Raw genomic sequence first — 14,162 nt, forward strand, 5'->3', positions numbered from 1 at the left:
TGATAAGACGTCCATTGGTTCATTTCTGGGCAGGCATGGGGAATGTCTCACACTGGGGTGATGAGAGAACAGTGGAAAGGTGCGAGATTGGAGAGCGCATGTATTATCTCATATGGGTGATTAACCTGCAGAATAGATCTACCTTTATTTTTTGAGCACTTTTTCAAAGAATAGGTTTCAAAGTGCTTCACATTCGCTACAAATTGTAAGAAAGACAACAGCAATCAAAGAATGCAAAGCAAAGCAGAATGACTAATGAGTCAAAAAAAAAAAAAAAAAACACGAGGTGAGTCATGTGTTTAAATTATTTAAAAGCTTCAGCCATCCTGATGTCCAGAGCAAAATTTTTGTTTCACAGCACTGGACCCACCATTGAGAAAGCACAGTCCCCTCACATTTTCAGTATGGACTGAGGAACAATTAGAAGACCTTGATCAGAAGACCTTGGACCTAGAGGGTGAATGGAGTGACCAGATCAGTGATGTGATGTATTGCTTTGTAGATCAGGAGGGGAAGTACCTGCTGATTCCTGAAGGTGACTGGCAGCTGGGGAAGGTACATGAGACTAGTAATAATGTGAGCAAGGAATGGGGTGTTGGTCAGAATGAGTTGTGGACCACCTGCAAACGGGAAGCTGAGTCATTGTTTAAGCAGGAATAGAAAGAGCTGCAGTTATCTTGGCGTGATGAAACAGGCAGGAGAGGACTTGTTTGATCTCTTACAGGAAAATACAGTAGCTACCCTGAACAACAGACGTTAATGGTCAGTTCTGATTAAGGATAATGTCCAGATTTTTTGTGGACTGTTTAATATAATACCTAGGATTCAAACGAAACAGACAATATTATTACAAATGTACTTTGGTGCAAAATGAGCATATCTGTTTTATTATGATTTAGCTGGAGAAATTTAAGAGCCATCTAGTTACTAATCATTGCCAAGCAATGCTGTTGAGTTGTGACCTTTGTATGACAAGAGATCTGTGAATATTCAACATTGCATTTATGCAACACTGAGCCACTCCACCACAGGTTAGGAGTCCCAGGGGAGAAGTCCATCTCATCAGTTGTCACATAAAGCTTTTGGTTTAATAAGTAGGAGATGAATGAATCTGACAGAACCAACAGAACTGAAACAGAAATGTTATTATTATTATCTAATTTTAGTACATCAGTAATAATTCTGAGAAGAGCTGGTCTTTGTTTTTGACCCAAAAAAATATTATTTTGCATGCAGGGTTTTTGGATAAAAAGTACCATTGATCTAGGTTGGTAATTTATTAGCAGTTGTGGTCCAGTTAAAGGTTCTTCAGAATGGGTTTCACTAAAGCTTTTTAAGACAATTCAGGTACAACCCCAATGCTAAGAGAATGATTTATTTATGACCAGGGGGCTTGGCCCAGTGACAATGCAGGATCTTACAAGAGGCCTTGGAGTCAAAATAATATGAAGGGCCAGCGTGTTTCATAGTTGTTCATTAAAACAGAAATATTGTCAAAGCACATCGACTGAGGGGGTGGTGGTGCAGATTTGTGGTTGGAAAGAGTAGGGACAATGAATGTTCTAATTTTTAAATCTTTAATAAATAAAAAAAAGTGTTACAGGAAAATTCAAATGTTAACTTCTAAGAAATGATAAAACCTTGGCTGAGTTAAGTTTTGAACAGTCCTGATTGATGTGAGTGCTTCACTCAGTGACTTGTTTGCTCTCTGTGAAATTCATTTGACTTTACCTAATACTTAAATGAAGGTGCTAAAGATGGAGCTTGGAAGTCAGTTTGCTCTCACATGATGTTTCTAACATGGGAGTGCATACAAGAGGCCGCTCTTTCATGTTCATCTGCACCTGCTCTCTCTCAACAGAATACCCTGGTAGGCACGGAGCACGAGGACAGAGGGGCAAACACACACATGCACACACGCACACACACATGCACGCATGCACGCACACACACACACTTGTCATTCTAATTCTAATTATAATCCAGTGTCGTATCAGAAACCAACACTGATGCCACATTGACACAAATGTGCACGAAATTTAAATCGACAAACCCTGCAATTAACACACAAATACTTTGCATGTCCTGGTGTCATACATCTGCTTAACAGTTTATCCAGCGAGATGATTACAACAAACCAGTGTTTGGGGAAATTTAAGTCACTGGGGAAATCTGAAAACAGCCCGAAGCCTTGTTTACATACATGAAGGAACAGTGGTTATTGTAATTTCTAAGAAGATTAAAGTTTAATGTAGTTTAAAGTTTTATTCTTTAATGTTCTTTATTACAGTTTTTCTCATTTGCTTTGACTGGCTTTATTTTAAGAGGATTATTCTTTTTTTCCTGCAGTATGCTCTTGGTTCTGAACAATTTTTCAAAGATTAGGATTTTGCATAGCAAATTGCACATGTAGTTCCAATCAAAAACTGACTTTTTCTCCACAACTATTTCTAAAAAAGATAAATGTTTGTTGAGTTAAATAGTTAGTAATGCATCCTCAGTTATTAAATCACATTTTCAACAAATATTAAACAAGACTGGACCCAGAATTTAAAAAATGGACAAAATGTTTCTGCTAGAATTGGTACTCCAGACTGAAGGACATTGTGAGTTTTATTTCTGAATATGGTGTGCTCACACATTTGACCCTATTATTTCCTATTATATCTATTTTTTTCAAAATTTCTTCTTAAATTACTTTACAGAGGGCTCACGGCAGAACAAGAAGGAGGCTTAGATCTTAGGCTTAGGCTTAGATCAGATTTAATTAGTTGGAGCACTCATTGGGTGGGATAATATCGGCCTAAACTGAACCAGTGTCGAGTCTGCTGTAAGCAGAGGGATAACAGTGGAATTCCTTCTACCACACTTGCCATTAGTGAATCTGTTTGGGATTCTCTGCATTATGGAGGTGGAAATGATTTGGCTAAACATCAGATGTGCCTCCTAAGATGCCTTGAATGGTGCTTATGATGACACTACCGGATGTCTTTAAAAAAGCTGCATGATCCTCTGGAAGGATGTTATTCCCTGCTTCAAACCAAAAAAAGAAGATTGGGGCAATTCTGATAACTTATGAAAGCAAGATTGAGAAAACGTATTACGTTGTGCTTTTTATGGAAGCAACCCTGTTCAAAAACTGTAGATTTTTATAAATCTTGCAGCAATGTTCACTATTGTTGAAAATTGCCTTTCAAGTTCTGATGAAAAACCTCTTGAATGCTATAGCTTCCCTGAAATAAAAAAGTTGAGCTGCAAGCTTTCACCACCGACCACCATTGCATTAAACCCTTTAAACACTTTGACAGTATGATGACAGAAATACTCTTCAGTTTCCTTACTACTAAGCTGAAATGACCTTTTTTTAAGCATGAGCAAAATTTTCTGTTTCTGAAGGTTCTGGAACACAATGTCAAGGCTGTGTCAACAGATAAACCAAAGCAGCTCAGAAAAACTGTACAGGTTGTTGGATGTGGGACTCTGCTTTCCAAACACTGCTGTCTACCTTCCCATCAAACAGATATATAGGCATATTTTTCATTTCTGTCCAATTTAATTCAGTTCAGATATAGACAATGGATGGATATTACTGATGTAATGAAATGAAAGCCCTATAAGAACAGGTACTTTTTAAAAATATATTTAAAGAGAAAGAGAGAAATATCACTCCTTGCACAGCAAGCATAGGAGCCTGTAGCAAAGAAGTTCTGCTTTTCATTTTGGACTCCAACACTCGTACACCTGCATCCTGCAACCAAAGTGTTCTTGTGTAATGATTTGAAATAATGAGACATTTTTGGTCAAATCTTTATAAGTAATCCTTAGAAGTTTGAGCTTTTTTCGAATATCCATTGAAGATAAGCCAAAGGGATTTTTCTCTTTGCTGTACCTGAAAACACTGGCTGTTGCATTTTGGACTATCCTTATGATTTTTACATTCTTGCTTTTTGACCAAACCTAAATGGCATTGCCCTAATCCTGGCTAATACTCATGAAAGTATGAAATAACTTCTATGCATCATTTTATAAAAGCATGGTCATTACCTTTGATGCTGAGGTTGTTTTTCTGTTGAGTATGTGAGGTAAAACACAAGTCCTGGTGGAGAAACACAAGGAAACCAGTTTATTTACAGGTCCTTCTCAAAATATTAGCATATTGTGATAAAGTTCATTATTTTCCATAATGTCATGATGAAAATTTAACATTCATATATTTTAGATTCATTGCACACTAACGGAAATATTTCAGGTCTTTTATTGTCTTAATACGGATGATCTTGGCATACAGCTCATGAAAACCCAAAATTCCTATCTCACAAAATTAGCATATTTCATCCGACCAATAAAAGAAAAGTGTTTTTAATACAAAAAACATCAACCTTCAAATAATCATGTACAGTTATGCCATCAATACTTGGTCGGGAATCCTTTGGCAGAAATGACTGCTTCAATGCGGCGTGGCATGGAGGCAATCAGCCTGTGGCACTGCTGAGGTCTTATGGAGGTCCAGGATGCTTCGATAGCGGCCTTTAGCTCATCCAGAGTGTTGGGTCTTGAGTCTCTCAACGTTCTCTTCACAATATCCCACAGATTCTCTATGGGGTTCAGGTCAGGAGAGTTGGCAGGCCAATTGAGCACAGTGATACCATGGTCAGTAAACCATTTACCAGTGGTTTTGGCACTGTGAGCAGGTGCCAGGTCGTGCTGAAAAATGAAATCTCATCTCCATAAAGCTTTTCAGCAGATGGAAGCATGAAGTGCTCCAAAATCTCCTGATAGCTAGCTGCATTGACCCTGTCCTTGATAAAACACAGTGGACCAACACCAGCAGCTGACACGGCAACCCAGACCATCACTGACTGTGGGTACTTGACACTGGACATTTTGGCATTTCCTTCTCCCCAGTCTTCCTCCAGACTCTGGCACCTTGATTTCCGAATGACATGCCGAATTTGCTTTCATCCGAAAAAAGTACTTTGGACCACTGAGCAACAATCCAGTGCTGCTTCTCTGTAGCCCAGGTCAGGCGCTTTTGCCGCTGTTTCTGGTTCAAAAGTGGCTTGACCTGGGGAATGCGGCACCTGTAGCCCATTTCCTGCACACGCCTGTGCACGGTGGCTCTGGATGTTTCTACTCCAGACTCAGTCCACTGCTTCCGCAGGTCCCCCAAGGTCTGGAATCGGCCCTTCTCCACAATCTTCCTCAGGGTCCGGTCACCTCTTCTCGTTGTGCAGTGTTTTCTGCCACAGTTTTTCCTTCCCACTGACTTCCCACAGAGGTGCCTTGATACAGCACTCTGGGAACAGCCTATTCGTTCAGAAATTTCTTTCTGTGTCTTACCCTCTTGCTTGAGGGTGTCAATAGTGGCCTTCTGGACAGCAGTCAGGTCGGCAGTCTTACCCATGATTGGGGTTTTGAGTGATGAACCAGGCTGGGAGTTTTAAAGGCCTCAGGAATCTTTTGCAGGTGTTTAGAGTTAACTCGTTGATTCAGATGATTAGGTTCATAGCTCGTTTAGAGACCCTTTTTATGATATGCTAATTTTGTGAGATAGGAATTTCGGGTTTTCATGAGCTGTATGCCAAAATCATCCGTATTAAGACAATAAAAGACCTGAAATATTTAAGTTAGTGTGCAATGAATCTAAAATATATGAATGTTAAATTTTCATCGTGACATTATGGAAAATAATGAACTTTATCACAATATGCTAATATTTTGAGAAGGACCTGTATATAGCGCCAATTCCCAACACATGTTGTCTCAAGGCACTTCACAACAGTCAGGTACATACATACATTATAATCCTAACAATTGAACAGTGCAGTCAGAGTTAGCTTTTATTCAAATTGGATAAAAAGTTTTTCTATCTAAGGAAACCCAGCAGATTGCATCCAGTCAGTAAATGTTAATGGATGTAGCTCCTTTAGTCGTTTCACCTAGAAAGAAAGAACAGATAAACTCTGAGCCAGTTTTCAAGGTTAGAGTCTGAAAGAGAGCACATAGAGTTTGTTACAGTTAAGCTCAGTCAATCGCCATGTCTAGGAGAGAGAAAGGGTTAAACACTAAAAGACAGGGCTATGTGGATCATCGGTAGAGGGTGAGCATTAAGTAGTTGCCAGCAGAAGCTCGGACGATTCCCCTCTCACGGACTAAAGCTGGGAACTGGTTCCAGAAAGGTGTCACAGGTAGACACAGAGCCAGGCCAGGTGTAGCTTCTAGGAAGAGAAAAGAGAGAACAAGGTTAAAAGCTGAAATAACAGCAAATAATGCAAAATTGGAGAGTAGTGTGAGAATGTAGCGAAGAGGGTGAAAGTGGTCGTTATGTCCTCCAGCAGCCTAAGCCTATAGCAGCATAACTACACAGATAGTTTCAGTTCAGATTATTTAGTTAAACGGCGCTTATTTACAACAATGTCGTCTCAAGGAACCCCACAAAGGGTCCCACTGATGGTCATTGTTATACTAAAAACCACAAGGATTGCGATACCTCTCTCTGTCAGACTGATTATAACCATTGGAAAAGAGAGGGGGTCACACAGGTAGCAGAAATGGAAGGTGTGTTTGCACCTCAACCATAACTGAGCCGGTTTAGGCTAAACCTGACTACCCCTTACTCCAACCAACAGGGAGGGAGGAAGGCTCCCTCTCTGATAAACTAAGCTACTCTAACTATAAGCTTTATCAAAAAGGAAAGTTTTAAGCCTAGCCTTAAAAGTAGACAGGGTGTCTGCCTCATGGACTAAAACTGGGAGCTGGTTCCACAGGAGAGGAGCCTGATAACTAAAGGATCTGCCTCCCATTCTACTTCTAGAGACTCTAGGAACCACCAGTAAACCTGCAGTCTGAGAACGAAGTGCTCTGTTAGGAACATATGGAACAATCAGATCTCTGATGTATGATGGAGCTAAATCATTAAGGGCTTTATATGTGAGGAGGAGAATTTTAAATTCTATTCTGGATTTAATAGGGAGCCAATGAAGGGAAGCTAAAATAGGAGAAATATGATCTCTCTTTTTAATTTTCATCAGAGCTCTTGCTACAGCATTTTGAATCAGCTGAAGGCTTTTAACTGCATTTTGTGGACATCCTGATAGTAACAAATTACAATAGTCCAGCCTTAAAGTAACAAATGCATGGACTAGTTTTTCAGCATCACTCCTGGATAGGATATTTCTAATTTTGGCAATGTTCCGGAGGTGAAAGAAGGAAATCCTAGAAACCTCTTTAATATGGGATTTAAATGACATGTCCTGGTCAAAAATAACACCAAGGTTTTTTACTTTATTACTGGAGGTCAATTTAATGCCATCCAGGTTAAGTGATTGACTAAGCAGTTTCTTTTTTAAAGACTCCGGTCCAAAGACAACAACTTCTGTCTTGTCTGAATTTAGAAGCAAAACATTTTAAATCATCCAATTTTTTATGTCTTCAAGACATGCTTGTAGTCTATCTAACTGGTTGGGCTCATCAGGGTTTATGGATAAGTAAAGCTGAGTATCATCAGCGTAACAGTGAAAATTTATCCCATGCTGCCTGATAATTTGACCTATTGGAAGCATATATATATAGTAAAGAGAATTGGCCCAAGTACTGAACCCTGTGGTACTCCACAATTAACCCTGAGTTTAAAGATGATTTATCATTTACATGAACAAACTGGAATCTGTCAGACAGATAAGATTTAAACCAGCCTAGCGCTGTTCCTCTGATCCCTACAGCATATTCCAGCCTTTTTAAGAGAATATTATGGTCGACTGTATCAAATGCAGCACTGAGATCTAACAGAACCAGAACAGACACAAGTCCATTATCTGAGGCCATAAGAATATCATTAGTGACTTTCAGCAGAGCGGTTTCAGTGCTATGATGAGCTCTGAAACCTGACTGAAACTTTGTACTTTTGCTGTTTTGGTCTTTTTATGCCCCATATATTTTGGTATGAAAAGGAAAGGATTTCCATTGGATTTTTTTGTACCAACTATTCCTGCTTACTTTGGAGACTTTTCTTATCTACCTTGGCAATTCAAGGTTTAAATGATAATCTACTAAAACTGCAAGAAAATGTGGTTATACTATTCCCATGAGGAATACCTATACCTATATACCTAGCTATCTAGGTTTGATCAGGGGTCATTACTTGTTGCAGAGGAGTCAGCTGCACATGTGGATTAAAGCCACAATTTAGTAAAAAAATGGTGAAACAAAACCTTCAGAAAATAATATACATTTTAATAAAGTTATGCATGATGATTATTTACAGACATTCTCAACAGTGTCTTTTAACATGTAATGTGCCCTGGGTGAGCCTAACAAACAAACAAATAAAAACAAAAGAAAAAAATAACTTTCCATAATACAACTAATCAGAAACATAATTGACATATAATGTGGCGCCTATAATGCTCAGTTTAACTGAAAAAGGAACTGATCTGTTATGAGAAGAAATGTGAAAAACAAGCTACAATAACATGGATGCATAAGTTTGCACACCCTTACACCAATACATTGTTGAAGCAACGTTTGATTTAATTTCAGCATCTAGTCTTCTCGTGGTCCCCATCTAACATCAGTCATAGTGAATCTGATTAACCAGAAATAAAGTTCTGTTGTTGTCGTACAATCATTGATGTTTCCTCACTTTCATCCTTAAGCAAACGCAATTTTTTGCAGATCTGTGACAACAGCTGTGATTTGTTGGTTGTGTTCTACATGTAACAAAACATGCTCTGTTTCCCCATACATCTGGACTAAGAAGTAGGGCTAAAACAGAAGGCTTTTATTTCAAAGAAAACATCCAGGTCTGGCTAAAATCTCCCAAAACCTTGGGGGAGAATGCTTTATAATCAGATGAAACCAAAGTTTTTAGTTTACCTGTGTGCACATTTTTGCATACAGATTATTGCACTTTTTTATTTAGATTGTATTCCTTCTAACAGGGTTGTTTGCTTTTGAGTTGAGCTGTATAGGCTAAAAATAATATTATATGCACAAATGTTTAGAAATGATTTACGGTGGTCATGTTATCTATGCCACAAGCATCTTTACAGGAGTGCGTAACCTTTGAGAGTCACCGTTTCTTCATGATTCATCAAAATACTCAACTATCAAAAGAAATACACTAATATGAAATGGTAATGGAAGTAGGGATACAAAATGGTGACCGGACGACCCAACATGGAACCATCCATGCCCATACTCTCAGCCACATGCCCCAGAAACGAATAAAAGCTTGTGTTGTTTTCCGGGCTGGATTGTGTGTTAAAGGTGGCTGTAGAAAGAACAGATGCTCAGTAAGCACTCGCCTCGAACTGCAGCACAAAAATCACTCTGTGCTATAGTTATGAAGCTCCCTTTGTTGCTCTTTTTCCTACTTGTCTCTTTACATCATTTACTGTTTCTTAATCCTTTTAATCCCTGAAAAGGATGAAAAGACAACTCATTTATTAAGAACTGACAACTCAAAGGGAAATTTAACTGGAAAACTAAAGTTTGGGGGCTCAAATCAAGTTTTTTTGCTCACAAAACAAAAAGAAGCTTAAAGTGTTTAAGATAGGTTTAATGTTCCTGCCGATGAGATGTAAGGAAAGCAAATGTAGGCCTGAGCGGTCAGCAGTGATTACGTGTGAAGCATGTACACAGCCACCACTCTGTCGCTCATTCAAACACACTTTTCTCTGAACTGTCAGCTATCTGGAAGATTTGGCTTTTCTTACATATTACAATTTTTTTTTTCAAGACTGACAGGACAAAAATCTGTAAAATATTTCCTCAAACAGCTCTGCTGTTTTGCATCATTACATTTCAGTCACCTAGAATTACCAGTAAAGTGAAGGCGCCCTTAATAGGAGCAACAAAAGAAGAGGTAATCTCCACTCACAGCGGTGCTTTACTCAGCCGTTGCGGCTTATTCCTTGGAGGCAAATTGCTTTAGTCTGCTGAGTTTTGTTTATTTTTTGCTCCATTACATTCTTTTCTTGCTGCATGAACTCCACAGAGCAGAGGAGTCATCCGACGCACCGGCAGGAGTCCAACAGCCACCCAAATATAATGTCTATAGGGTCTATCCATCTGAGCTTTATGCCGCCTCAGTGGCAGATGGGCTCATAAAAACTGCTCTGCCAAAGTCCCCAAATCACTAATGATCGATATTTCAAAACAATAAAACCCTCTACTTTTGTATGCCAAGACATTACAATTGGTCTCAGATAATAGCTGTTCTACAAAGCAGACTGTTCAGTGACACAAAAGACTGATTACAGGCACTCGGCTGTACATGTTCCTGCGTGAGCTCATGAAAACACATGCATAGGAGTCATCTGCCCTGTATAAACCACAATCTGGAATCACACTTTACACTTACATAAACACAGACAGAGAGATGGACTGAGAGAGAAAACAGGCAGCCACACGAAACACACAACCTGATGACTAATATCTATATGGGCAGTGAGGACTGTTTTGTTTTTAATGTCAATACACTCCAATTATCGGTAAGACTGATTCAGTGGGACTGAATCTTAAACAAATAAAGCAGATGTCTCCTCTCTCTCATTTTCTGTAATTGCATTCATTCTCTTCAACACATCTTCATCGGGCAAATCACAACTATCTTCTGCCAGTTTTTAAAATGCCTCCAATGGCAGAAATCAAATGCTGCACAATTAGTCACCTGATTATCTTACAGAGCACCAAATGCCTATTTTTTGTGTGAGGGAGGAACAAAAGGAGACATTTACTGTCTCCCACAGTATAATGTATAAATACAGTATTGCTGTTTTACAACCGGTAAGACAACAGAGCCGTTTGATGCCCTCAAAAATACAATAATTAAAAGCACTGCGAAGTGATCACCATAAATCATCAGTTTGGAAAGCCATTAAAATGTTTTCAATCATAAAACTGTTAAGGTCCTTCAGAGTTAAGGAAACAAGCAATAAACTTTGTGACAGAAGTCTGTGAAGGATGTTTACGGAAACAACAGAGATTCTTGCGTAACTGGAGCTGTGGGCTAGTATATCTGTCTGCAAAGCCACACACTTGTCAAACACACACCCACTCCCCAAAAAAAAAAGAAACAACCATAAGAAAGAAAGAAAGAAAGAAACCTTTTATGCAACTAATCAGAAACATTAGGAATCAACTAAATTGAGACAGACAGACAACTAGATAGATAGATAGATAGATAGATAGATAGATAGATAGATAGATAGATAGATAGTTAGATAGATAGAGGTCCTATCACTTGCATCACTAGGGGGATTTTAAAGAGTGAGCTTTCAAGAAACTAACCCCCCCCCCCCCCCCCCCCCCCCCCCCCCACCCACACACACACCACACGTGTCTTTATGAGGACTTTTCGGTTACTTCCATTGACTTCCATTCATTTTCCTTGATTTTTAGTGCCTAACCCTACCCTAACCCTAACCCTAACCCTAACCCTAACAATAACTCAATTCATACCCTAGTCCTAAACCTAACCCCTGTCCCAAGAATGGAATTTGAAAAAGTGAGGACCAGAAAAATGTCCTCACTTTGTCAAAATGTCCTCACTTTGCGATAAAAATACGAAAAATGGTTCTCACTCAGCAACAAGTACAAGAACACACGCACGCACACACACACACACACAAAACAAATACAAGCATTAAGCAAGGATGCTGAAAATTATCCGTCTTCTTTGCCTTCCTGCATCTTAATTTCAAATGTGAATGAATTATGGGAGTTTGCCCTCACGATCAGTGAAGTTATTTGAAAGAAAAAGTGGGTCTGACCCTGGTATTAGTAGACTGTGGGGAGGTTATTGGTTCAGTAGCCACATGACAGAGCAAAACATCCCCCCCAAAAGCCTTAGAGCTACAGAAAAAAAAGAGAAACAAAGGATTAAAGAAGAAGGAGTAGGGAAAGAGGGAGATGGTGATTCGCAAAAGGGTGGAACAGAAGAGAACAGACCAGGGAATCAAACAGATGGGAAATGACAGAAGTAGCACTCCATATAGAACATAGCCTCTGATCCCACCAGACGTATGCATGTACGTGTGCCTGAGCCAAAAAGACACGTGAAACGTGACAAGAAGTAATATAAAAGTAGACTCAATCAAATGGGAGGTGACAGGCAGTTCAAGAGATGCCAAACATGAATAGAAAACATAAAAAAGCCAAAATAGAACCTAAATGAAAAAACAGTGGGCTAGGTTAGAAAAGGTGAAATGAAATTAGTAACAACCAAACTCAGACCAAGAGGAGAAAAGTGACTCGGAAGATACATGTTTGCCAAAAGAAATGACAGGAAGCCTATAAAAGGAAGCTATTTTGTAGGTACATAAAAACTGAGAGGAGATTTAACTGTATTTATGAGGCAAATTGCTGTGATTGCAAACATAAGTTTCTTTGTATTTAACTCCTGCTTTCTCACTCACGTATTTCTCTCACAGAGAAGAACAGAGCCAAGATTTGCAGTCAAAGAAATGGCCTGGAACAACATTTCATATCTGCTGATTGCAGCTGCCAATCACACTGATGCATTTCAGAAGTGCATGGATTATTGGAACACGGTGCTCAATTATGGCTGATGCTGGCTTTAACAGCTCACATGTCATTATCTGTGCTCTGATTACAGGGGATTCATTTTAACACTCACAGAACATGTGGAATACTCACATAATTGACCTTGAGAGTGAATATTGCAGGTTGATGTTTCGAGATATTGGGTGGCCGCCTGCATAGACAGGCATTTTCTTTGACTCAATTTATCGTCCTATGAGGCCATTGAGGCCATCTGGAAAAAGATACCTCTAAAAACATTTTAATAATTTTCTGATAACTTGAACTTTTATTCACTTTAAGTTATCTGAGTTTTTATTGAAATAGAAATCCAAATAAAACATCTAAACTGAGACTTGTTATATTTAAAAACGTACTTATGTACTCTTAATTGGATACTACTAAAATCTGTTGTTAACTGTTGTTACCCTTATGTAAAAGGTTAAATTATATTAAGCTAAATCCCTTTTTCAGTTTAAAGGTTTTGCCTCCAAGTTGGGCAGTTTAACATCCATTGAAGCACATTGTTGTGGGAATGTAGATGAATGTTATGTAAGTCTGAATAATGTTTGGTGGTTAAAATACTCCAAAATCCCAAATATTATACAGCTATCCTGATCCTGAAACTGGGGGAAAAATGAAGGAGTACTGGTATACTGTCAGACACATGCAGAAAATACATACGGCAGCCACACATTTATTGGCACCGCTCAAAAAGATTGTCAATTGCCTTAAAATAAATTCATCAGCAGCATATTCTTACATTGAAGAATGTAGAAAAAAACCCAACCTTTAACTTATTACCTGTTATTGTGAATAAATAAATCCCACCTCCATGAATAAAAAAATGTAACAAGCATTTTTCAGTTGGACTTCAAGTTTTATACAACATTTAATAAATAATTCGATACTTCCCATTTTTCTGGGGGTATAAATAAAACGTGACACCGAGGCTCATTTCTCTTTGCCACCTTTCAAAATGTGAAAGACAAGAGAAGTTATTTATCAGGTAGGGCAAATCAGAAAATGGCTGAAAAGAAAACAGCTTATCGCCTACACCTGTAGATATCTACAATCAGAGCAAGAATTTAAAAGGATTAAAACAAGAGGAGCTTTAAAAAACAAAGCTGGACGAGGACCCTACTTTATTTTGCCACTTCACACAGTGAGTAGGGTGGTAAGAGAGATAAAAAGCCATCATTTTTAAAGAAATGAAACAAATGTCTTCAGTGTGAGATTATTCAACCGCAATAAAATAGAAATTTATTTAAATCAAGCATCATATCTTTCCCCGAGGTAAAGAAAATAAGTGTGGATACCTCTATAAATTAGGCAATGGCATAAAGGTATTGAGGTACACTTCGCCGGCTGAATTCAGATTGACAATCATAAAGGAATTAGTTCAATTGTTCTTTTTTATAAATTGTTAATCAAGAGGTCAAAGACTGAAGCATAAAGAAGCATAATTAGTTTCCCTGATAGACAGCATCCTTTGCCTTCATCCAGTTTGTATGAAGTGCTTTAAAATGTAACGGTAATGATTTTTATTATACATGTAAGCTTCAGACATGCAGCACTTTTTATTCTCACCGAATCCCAGACAGAAGTGAAACACACTG

The sequence above is a fragment of the Girardinichthys multiradiatus genome, chromosome 23 (genome assembly GCF_021462225.1).
Source record: "Girardinichthys multiradiatus isolate DD_20200921_A chromosome 23, DD_fGirMul_XY1, whole genome shotgun sequence".
In the NCBI taxonomy this organism is placed as follows: domain Eukaryota; kingdom Metazoa; phylum Chordata; class Actinopteri; order Cyprinodontiformes; family Goodeidae; genus Girardinichthys; species Girardinichthys multiradiatus.